Source organism: Protopterus annectens, chromosome 15.part0 (genome assembly GCF_019279795.1).
Source record: "Protopterus annectens isolate FY-2018-M chromosome 15.part0, PAN1.0, whole genome shotgun sequence".
Lineage (NCBI taxonomy): Eukaryota > Metazoa > Chordata > Ceratodontiformes > Protopteridae > Protopterus > Protopterus annectens.
Window position 1 is genome coordinate 772,313,817 of NC_056749.1, and position 11,294 is coordinate 772,325,110.

An 11,294-nucleotide genomic window follows, 5' to 3' on the forward strand; every position below is an offset into this window, starting at 1 on the left:
CCTACCTGCGCTTGGCTAAGGCCTTTGACACAATACCCCACTCAGGCATCATAGACAAGCTCAACAGCTGAAATATAACACCATATGTCACAGCATAGGTTGCAAAATGGCTCAGAAACAGAACCCATAATGTCAACATTGCAGGTGCCTTGTCAGGTTCAAAGCCAGTCACAAGTGGTGTCCCACAAGGTTGTGTCCTGGGACCTCTCTTATTTGGTATTTACTTTTCAGATGTGAAAGCAAACATAGGAGGGTTGTGGCCGACAAAGTTTACAGATGACTGCAACCTGGGCACCATAGTGAATACATCAGCCAGCACACACATCCTACAGACTGCCGTCACACAGACAGATAGCTGGTGCTGGACTCATGGCCTGAAACTGACTGCAACTGATGTGTAGCCATCCCCTTTGGGAGGAACACAGTACCCACAGATCTGTACATAGACAGCAACCCAATGAGTACAGGAAACAAATCAGACAGCTGGGGACACATGTAGATAGTGACATCTCATTTGACACCCATGTTGCCAAAGTTGTTTGACAGACTTTCTATCTTGGCCACCTTATCATGGAGGGTATTCCATCCAGACCATAGGAGGTCATTGTACCACTATACTTCTCCCTTATCAGGCCCATGCTTGAATACAACGCCCCATTTGGTATGTACCTCAACCAGCACTTGCAGCAGCTGGAGAGACCCCACAAGTACCTTACCATGAAGATCAGGGATCTACAACACATGTCATATACTTCATGAATAACTAAAACAAGCTTTTGTCAGTGTCATACCACATACGTACAGGTGACCTATGCCTGACATACAAGACCATGTCCAATCAGGATTTGGTAGACATGCTCCACTGCAAGCAATCCACATCCACCAGAAACATGGGAGCTAAAGATTTGAACCTCAGCACATACATGTATAGGACATGCTGAAGGGACAGAGTCATAACTCAGAGGCATCTCAAACTCTAGCAGAGTATCCCAGTTCATGTTAGACAGAGTACCTCACTGACTCTCTTCAAGAGACATCTGGACAGCTGCATGTGGACAGGGGCACAGACTAGACAGAGGCATAGTCACATTATTCAATTATGTAAGGTGGTCATAATGTGTCACTACTAAGTCAGAGGCACAATATTTCGTATCTATGCAGTACACATATTACCACTATGAGGGGTGGCAATAGCAATATTCATCAAGGACACCCTCACCTCATGGTTGGTGGCAACACACGATGCATTGGACACCATCCGGGTGCAATTAACCATAGGCAAGACTGCTCTGCAGTTTGTAGCATGTTACAGGCCATCCTCTGAAACTCAGGTACCTCACAGAGCTTTCATGAAAACAGTGGCGGGGATACATGTACCTGCAAACACCATCACACTGGGTGATCCCAACTATCCAAATATAGACTGGGATCAGTACTACAGCCCCAACACTCTAGCCCACAGGTTCCTAGAGTTCATACACTCACATGCCATGGAAGAACTAGTCACCATCCCCACAAGAGGAGACAACATAGTAGATCTCATCATCACAAACATGGGCTCACAATGTTCAACACCAGAGGTATACCCATCATTGGTGAGATCAGATCATAACCTACTCTCAGTGGAAGTCCACATCCCACCCCACCCCAGATAGAAAAGACCACAGAGCAGAACTTCCCAGAAGCCGACTACACACTTCTAATGACTGGTGTGGTCTCTTTCAAAGCCCCAAGCCAGCAGACACCATTACCCAAGCCACTGTATCACTTACAACTGCCTTCTACCAGCACCTTCAGGACTGCATGGATGAGGCAATCCCAAACAAAACACAGACTCGTTGTACCAGAGGCAAGCGTCCAGTGTGGTGGACCTCAGCCATAAACAAGCACTACAACACAAGGAAGGAGGTACTACAAGATAGAGCGATATCCGTGGAAGGGTAGACACCCTGCTCAATATAGGTGAAACACTGAGTTCCCCATGAAATCATCCAAGGCGAATATTGGGAGTAAACCCACTAAGGACTCACGGGACAACCATGAGGCCTTTTATACATCGTTACACACCTGGGAGGAAACTCCCAGATATGCTCAGAATAGGCTCAGAATGCTGTAAATATCACTGAACCTACAGACATTGCCAACATACTGGCTGACAGGTTCAGTGCAGATTTCTTCCCCCAACCCTCCACCACAACTTGAGCGATATGTATGAAAGAAGATTGTAGCCCCCAAACATCTCAAATGCTCAGGTGGGAACTGCTCTATCCAAGGGAAAGAACGCAGCATCCATGGGACCAGATGGTGTCCCTGGTTTTGTGCTCCATGAACTCACTCAAGAATTAAACCCGCAGTCAGGGCAGCTGTTTGATCTTAGCCTCAACTCAGGATATGTTCCCAAGGAGTGGCATATGTCAATGGTGGACCCACTTCACATGGGGTGCCTCCACCAACCACGGAAACTACCATCCCATCAGCTTGACAAGCAGGGTCTGCTAAGCTATGGAGAAGATCATAATGGAAGTCATAGCTGAGGACATAGGGGACTTGCAGACATTAGATCCAACCCAGTTAGGCTTTGTCGAGGGCAGATCATGCCTTTTAAACTTGGTTGACTGTTTCATAACAGACACCAAGGCCATTGACAAGGGCAAGGCACTCCACACAGCCTACCTTGACCTGGCAAAGGCTTTCAACACAATACCCCACTCGGGTATCATTGAAAACATCACCAGCTTAAATGTGAACCCATACATCACAAGATGGGTTGCAAACTGGCTACGTGACAGAACAGACAGGTTCAGACTTGCTGGTGCCATGTCACACTCCACAACTGTCACAAGTGGTGTCCCACAGGGCTCAGTCCTGGGCCCACTATTGCTCAGCATCTACTTTTCAGAAGTACAAGCAAACACAGCAGGATTATGGCTGACAAAGTTTGAAGATGACTGCAAACTGGGAACCATAGTTGGACACCCATCTGACACAGACATCCTTCAGAAGGGTGTCATAGACACGGATAACTGGTGCCAGAGCCATGGCCTTACATTAAACACTAAACAATGCATAGCCATACCCTTTGGGAAGAACAAGGTTACCACTAGTTCCCATGTAGGTGGCAATCCTCTAAGCACACAGGAGGTTATCAGGGACCTGGGCACCCAGGTTGACAGTAACCTTCTGTTTGACACTCACGTTGCCAGGGTAGTTAGGTAGAACTTCTACATTGCCCACCTCATCATGCAGGGATTCACATCTAGATCCAGGGAGGTCATTGTTCCCCTGTACTCTTCACTCATCGGACCATTGATTGAGTGCAATGCCCCATTCAGCATGTATATGACCCGACACCTATGGCAATTGGATGGGCCCACAAATTCCTCGACAGGAGGAGAAAGGGTCTCAAACATATTTCTTATGCTGCCCGACTGAAGGAATTCCAGCTTGATTCCGTGACTTACCGTCTGCTCAGAGGTGACCTGTGCCTGACATCCAAGGCCATGTCCAAACCTGAGTTAATGTACATGCTTCACCTCAAGACCTCTACATCCATCAGAACTACAGTGGCAGGAGATTTAAACCTCAACACAGATATTAATAGGATGTGCTGGAGGGACAGATTCTTCAACCAGAGAGTCCCTATGCTGTGGAACAACATCCTGGTACATGTGAGGCTGAGTACCTCACTGGCTTTGTTCAAGTGAGATCTTAATCAATGGATGGGAGATTGCAGGTATGCCCCAGGGATAACCTCAGTATCACTGCTTGTCAGAGGCACAGCAATATAATGGGCAAATTATCCATCAGAGTGAAGGCGGCAGACTCCACGGAACTCTGGTCTAGGCTTATAAATGCCCTAGGGCAGATAGCCTAGTATGAACCTGTGAACCTGTGAACATAGGCCTGGGGCAGTTCCTGCTATTAGGACAGTGGTCTGCAGCAAGCTATATAGTAGTAGTCAGTTTTAGCCATTGGTGTTTGACCATGGCTAATGCATGTTGCTTCTTGTTGTGGTAACAACAGGGGTGTGTGGTTATCCATGCCATTTATTGGTAGTCACCCTCATTTTGTATCTTGTTCCATGTTTTTGCACATGTACATCACTGTATGAGGTGTGACCCTGGTAGTGTCAGGGTGCTGATGTGCGCTTTGACCCTGTTTTCTATTACAGCACTGATATGTGCATTCCCTATACTGTGTGCATTTACACTGCACACATCTTGCTGTTTATACCTTTGGCATTGGGTAGCATTACATCTAGGTTCCTATCCCTTGTGATAGCTATGAGGTGGGTTTGTGTTTTTGTGGTTTATGATTGGTGAGGGTGGATGTTAGTCATGGTCCTCAGGTGTGCATATGATACATGGTGTTACATTACTTAACACATGGCATTCATGCCTCGGGTGGTGCTGCAGGGCTGCCTCTGTCGGATGCACATACTACACTCCCTGTACGTTTGGAAGCAGGTTGTGTCATGTTAGGCATCCCTGTTACTGTATGAGTGAGTCAGAGTGGGTATCAGTCCCAGTGTTCCTACTGACCAAGCATATGTGCTATCGTTGCCTCTTTGCCAAGGCCAGGGCATACTGGGCACGCCTCCTTCTGCCTACTGGGACAAGGTCAGGTTGTTCCTCCTCCAAGTCACCCCCTGCCTGTGGTGGCCTTGGCAATGGTGGGGGGATGTTTGGCCCAGCCCTGTGCTGGTCCTGCTGCAGCTGTTTCCGCAGAATCATATTATGTAGCATAGCACATATCATGATCATTTGGGTACATGTAGTTGGTGTGTACTGCAAAGCTCCACCAGACGTGTCCAGACACCGGAACCGTGACTTGAGCAGCCCAAACACATGCTCTATGATATTACGTGTTTGTGCGTGTGCCTCATTATGGCGTTCCTGTTCGGGTGTGTGTGCATTTCTGATGGGTGTCATCAGCCACGGCTCAAGTGCATAACCAGCATCCCCACTAGGTGTCCGTGTGGGAAGTCCCCATTGGCAAATGATTGGTACAGCTGCGTCAGATGCCAGATGTGGGAATCGTGGTAGCTCCCAGGGCAGCCAGCACACACATTCATTATTATGCCCTGGGCATCACACACGACCTGGCAGTTGATGGAGGGGTATCCCTTGCGGTTAATGTAGACTCTACCCGCTCACCGGCTGGTGCCTTGATGCGTATGTGCGTGCAGTCTATTGCACCCAGCACCTCAGGGTATCCCGCTATTTGCTGGAAGAGACGCATATTGCTGGCCACAACCTCACGGTCATTAGGGACATATATATGATCACTGACATGTGGTGACATGGCATCCAGGAACTGGTGCAGTACCCTGGAGGCTGATGCCTGTGATATCCCCATCATATCGCCAGTTGGTCTCTGGAAGGTACCTGTTGCTAGTATTCTTAGGCCAACACATACCTTGGTTTCCACTGGGATGGGTTCCCCTCTGTTGGTTCTGTGTGTGAGGTGTGGCCTGCACAGCTCAACAATCTGCTGCAGGAGCTCTCTGTCCACTCTATAGCGCTCTACTATCTCCAGCTCATGTAACCCATGGTAGGTGACCCTGGGCCTGTATACTCTTCTCCTTCTCCTCACTCTGGGTTGTCTGTCAGCATCTGCATTATCACCACCCTCAGCAATTCGCCTATGTCTGATTATAACAGCTATGGCAGCCCCTAGCATTTCTGCTCTGAGTTCAGCTTTTTTTCAGTTATCAATTCTGATAGCTTAGTTTCTGGCAGTATCTCTTGTGAGAAACAGCCTGCACTGCTCTCTGTTGTGTTTTAAGTGCTGGGTTGGGTTTCTAGTCTGCCTGTGTAATTGCCTGCTTCCAATTATTTCCACCAATTAACTCCAGCAGTATTCCTGGCAGTTTCCTGTATTTTGGTTGTTTCCTGCTTCCTCTCTGTTTCCTGAGGGGAGCAATGTGCACACCAGCTTAAACACGCTCACAGTCACTTAAACGCAGCGTACACATCCCTACACGGTGTTACACGCGCACACATCCTTACACGGTGTTAGCTAGGCTGATTCATGCTAAAACGCAGCGCACACTGCCTTACACACGTGCGCCAGCGCAAACCGTTGTAAACAGTTTGCAACACGCTCCCACATGTGGAACCTGCCTTACAGCGCTGCAGCGGCATGCACGTATATCAAGAAACTTAGAGTGTAGGGATAGCATATGCCCTCAATTTCTTGTCTTTCCTAGTGTTCTGTTGGGACACACCTCCCTCCCTGATGTCTGTCTGTCATCTCTTACCTTACGTTGCCCTCCAATCTGGTACATTTCTTTCTATCCTTCCCCCCCATGATGTCACCTACCTCTTACTCTGTTCCTCCCCCTTCTCTAACTCTTACACTACTCAGAAAGTGCTCATTACCTATGTGGCAGTGTGATTCAGTATTGTAACCCTCATTTACATAGGATTGCCTAGTAATGCTTAGTTACATATCTTACACGGAGCTTCCCCCCCTTGACAACCACTAAACGGAGGCCATATTGTTTTTGCTCTGCAAGTCCCTCCATTGACATTTCATGTAATACATAAATCCCACAATTGTGGGCTTATAGGCTTCGGTTTTCAGTTTTAGGTAGCGCACCCCATTTGCGCGGGTGTGCGCTGCAGTTAAACACATAAATCCCGTGAAAAAAAAAAAGTTATATAACTTTTTTTTGCAACACTTTTCATGCCAATGGCCACATATTTGGCCATTGGCATGCTTACTGTAACAAATGCACCCTTTATTTGGAGCTGACATAGCTCCGTTTTTAATTTTGCAGAAATGTACTCAGTTGTCAGCTGAGTACATTTCTGCAGCTAACACGTCCATTACACGGACTGGTTTGGGCTTCGTGGATCGCTCACATACCTCATTTGCATATCTTGGAGCTGAAAATGAGGTATTGAGCATTTCCACGCCCACTCCGTGTAAGAGACGTGTTAGCTGTCTCTTACACGGAGATTTGGGCTGTTGCTGAATCAGGAGGCTTACACGGAGGCTTACACTACTCTTAAACTCCGTGTAAGCCTTCCTGAATCTGGCCCAGTGAATATACTAAATAAAACAGAATACTATTATTCTTTCAGTTCCCCTTAATGTATTTTTTTTGAGGAACGAACTAAACCTCAGTTAAAGAAAAGACTACATTTGTTTCAGCATCGTTATTTACAGTATTTACCACTTTGTTTATCTTTACAATCATGATTTGTTGAGTTATTGCACCTCTTCGCAACCTGCAGCATATTAAACAATTCTAAGCTGTCATTATTATTATGACCCCCAAAACTACTAACACCGGATGTACTAACCAATTTAACAATCTGGTAACAGAAGATGACCACCCTGTGAATATATCCCACCAATTATGGGCAGTGTCAGCTTCTGTTTTTGTCTTTTACTATTAAAACTGGGTTATTTGAAACCTCACATACAAACTGTGGTTCCACTTTAACAAACATTTTGAAATTTGAAGGCAATATTGTCCATTTACACAACATTTTATTCAATTTACAAATTTAGATACATTAGTACTAAATTGTAATCTATCTAGCAAAGATACTTGTAATCACTTACTAAATAGTAGGATTCCATTGTGCTTGTAAATGCATAATCTGTGAGATATTTTGTCCTACTAGTTTTCATACTAAGCTCTTTTAAATCGGCATTTGGTATCTTTAAAACATGGAAATGTAATATTGAAATGTAATATTGTTTTTTCGTATTGTTGTCCTATCATAGTACAACTGGAAGGCATTTTTACTATTTGATTTGTATGAAGTACTGGTCTGTTACCAAAAATGGTAAGTATTTTAACCCATGGTCCTTTTCTTGTATTACTATGTTGTTTATACAAATATTGGTAGAAATCATCCCCCTTTTTTCCCCTGTTGAGTTTATTCTTATTTTTGTGTTATTGTCTACACACTGTGACATTTTTGCATGTCTTCCCTTGTCAGAACTGTTACATTTTTGAGGTGATGTACAGCATCTAACAGAGACAGAGCTGCTTATTGAAATGTTTAGGTCAGTCTTTGGTTTTTCGTCTACTTTTATGTATGCTTGACTTTGCTTAGCTTACCATGCTTTATATTTGTGTTAAATGTTATCTTCCCAAAGGTACATGCTGTATGCTTTTTATAACTGAAATTGTCTTGTGTTTTATTTTGTGTAGCATTTTCCCAACTAAGTTTTATTTGTGAAATATTGTACAGAATGATGCAAATGAAATGCAGATGTCTGTGTTGAATGCTGTGTGCCATGTCTCGCAGCTGCATTTTTACCTACTGTCCTTGAAGCATGTTCCAGACACTGAACATTCAGCTTGTCTTAAGCTGTACCAGGATATATGTCTGCTAGCAAACAGAAATACATATATTTAACTAACTATATTATTTCTACATATATTATAGCAAAATATGTGTATATACATTTAACTAGCAAATAGATGTGCACATGCATTTATACATTTTTAAACATATCTATCACTGTATACATTCTCTCTGTTTTATTTTAAATACAAAACTGTCTACAGTAGTATATACTTTTTAGTCAAGTTATATTGCTATTAACTAGAAACACATTGGGAAACAAAACCTTTAGTTTTCTTTTAATACAGCAAGTTAACACAGTTTAATGTTGTCAACACAATGATGGCAACCATTACTATTAGAACTGGATGAATCTGAATATGACTCTATACAGTGATGTCCTATACTGTAATTTATTGACAATGCTTGATGATTTTATTGTAAAGGCATTGCAGTCTTGTTTAAAAAAAAAACGTCACAAATGTCAAGCTTTGACTTGTTACTCTATTTACATAGATAAACCATTTACTATATACTGTACAGAATACACTTGCTTGTACAGATTATTTTTTTTGCAGTTGTACATACATGGCTGTAATGTACACTCAGTCCAGTTTACAAACTTAGCATTAAACTGAAGCCTGCTAATTACATTACTTGAAACATTAAAATGTATTTTTGGTATTAACACTTTGTACCTTTATTTTAGTACCTTTTGCAGTACTGTTTACACAGTTAGTGTAAAATTAAAAGCATGTCCTTTCCCCTGTAGTATACATCATTTTATTGCAGTATTGCTTATTTGCTTTATGCTGTAAGAATTGAATGTATGCTTGTCCTTTGGCCGTTACCTAGACTGTGACACTTTGGTCTTACACATTTGCTTATTTTTTGGCCATTTTCAAAAACAGAAAATATTTTTATAAAGCTTTTGCTGTTGCCTATATTGTCAAAGTTGTAGTAGGAATCGCTTTTACCCATTTTGAAAAGATGTTTACTGTTACTAGTAGCTGTTTGCACCCTCCCTTTTTGTAAAGGGACCTGCATAATTTATTTTAACTGCATACCATAGCCCATGTACTGACTGTACTCGGTGTAGTATTTACTTGTAAACTTTTGTTCTTTTTGCTTAATGCTGCACACGAATACTTATCAATAATGTTTTAGAAAAACGTAAGCCATTTGGCCTGGCAACCAGTCTTGTTTCCTTGACCTTATAAATTTCAGTACCAGTAACATTTTATGTTATGCAACATTCCTTGTAACCACCCATTCCAGCCTAGAAAGATTTGAGCTCACATACTTTTTTTTCTTTCTGCGCATTCCAGATGCTTAACCCATAACTCCTTCAGCACTTACTCGTACCTTCAGTCATTCGTTAATATACTTGCAACTTGATATCAGAATGCAGTTGTAAAGCTCTTAGAATTATAATAAACATTCGTAATTTGCCTAACTATGCATAATATTGCTTTTGAATACTGTTTTTGCTGGAGTCTGTACTATTTTTTATGCTATAATACAATGACAAAATATTCTAAGAAACAAAAGAGATATTGGCTTAACTAACACATGCTTAAAACAAATATATTTACATTATTTACATTTGCTGTTGCCTGCGTGTTGCTGCACTTTAGGTGAAAAGAAAATACTTAGTCTTGTGATGTCATGTCTTTAATGCGTTTAACTACTCTCATTTGATTTTTATACTCTAGAACTGTTTTGTTATTTGAAATGGTTTTAAAATCACTATTTAAGTGCCTTGCTTTAAGTGAATGAAAGTTTGTACTGTGTACGCTTAACCATTTTCTAAAGGTAGAACAGTACGTCGTAAATTATTTTCTATTAGCGTAGTTAACTGCTGTTGTTATAACTCTTTACTAACCAGATTATATTTGTCAGTATTCTGTTCTTCTGACTTTAAAGCTCTTATGCACTTCTGAAAAAGTGGTTGTATATGTTGTCTGAACTTTTTCAACTCACTCTGACTGTGTCTTAGAAGTTTATTAAATCTTTTTGTCGGTTCACCATGAACTCATCTCTATTTTTATCTGTTTTGGAATGTGCAGTGGTTTTATGCCACTTTTGTCTAGCGAGATGTACAGAAGATATTGTGAATAACTGACTTGACTGATATTTTAACTCTGAAATTAACATTTTACATGTGCTGACAGGACATTATGCATCTGGTTGTTTACCATTACTTTTATGACATTGCACACAGAAAACAGTTTCATATGGTTCATAGGTCCATAGTTTAGTACTAGGCTATTGGCCCTAGGGCCTATACAAGCCTAGTCATAACAATTCCCTGGATATTTCTTCCCACAATATTTACTTCCCTGACTTGTACAATAAACGTTTACTGTCATACCAATGATGTTACTGTTTAAGATACCAGTCAAACATAATGCATTTACATAAACCATTGACATCAACTTTACCTAGTAAAGTACTACATGTGCTACAGTTATGTTTATACCAATCTTTAAATGCTGACCATACATGTGCTGGACTATTATTACTGTCTACCTGAAAGGTTGTCTTACACCACACACTTTTGTGTTTTATGGCATCCATGCTGTAGAATGAGAAACAAAAAGAAAATTACCAGTTTCTGTGTGGAAGGTGATCAAGTCTTCCGTCGAGAAAGCGTGGAAAGTCCCTTGTTGATTCTCCCAAAAGGTGGTCAAAAACAGCTAGCAGATTTAGCTGTGTGAATGTACAGGACCTGTGGAACTTGCAGAGATCAGCTATTCTGTAACTGGATCCTTTTGCACAGGATAAACAAGAAGGCTGCACTACAATTGGATGTACTAACTGAATAAATAAAAAAGAAGCTGTAGTTATCACAAGAAGAAACCATTCCACTGAAAAATTATATTCACTAGTGACCTGGCTAAATTAACCTCCCAGTCAGTAAAAATACCTTTGCATGTCTCCTCTGAAACAGGTTCTTGCCTAATGAAGCTAATGCAATCC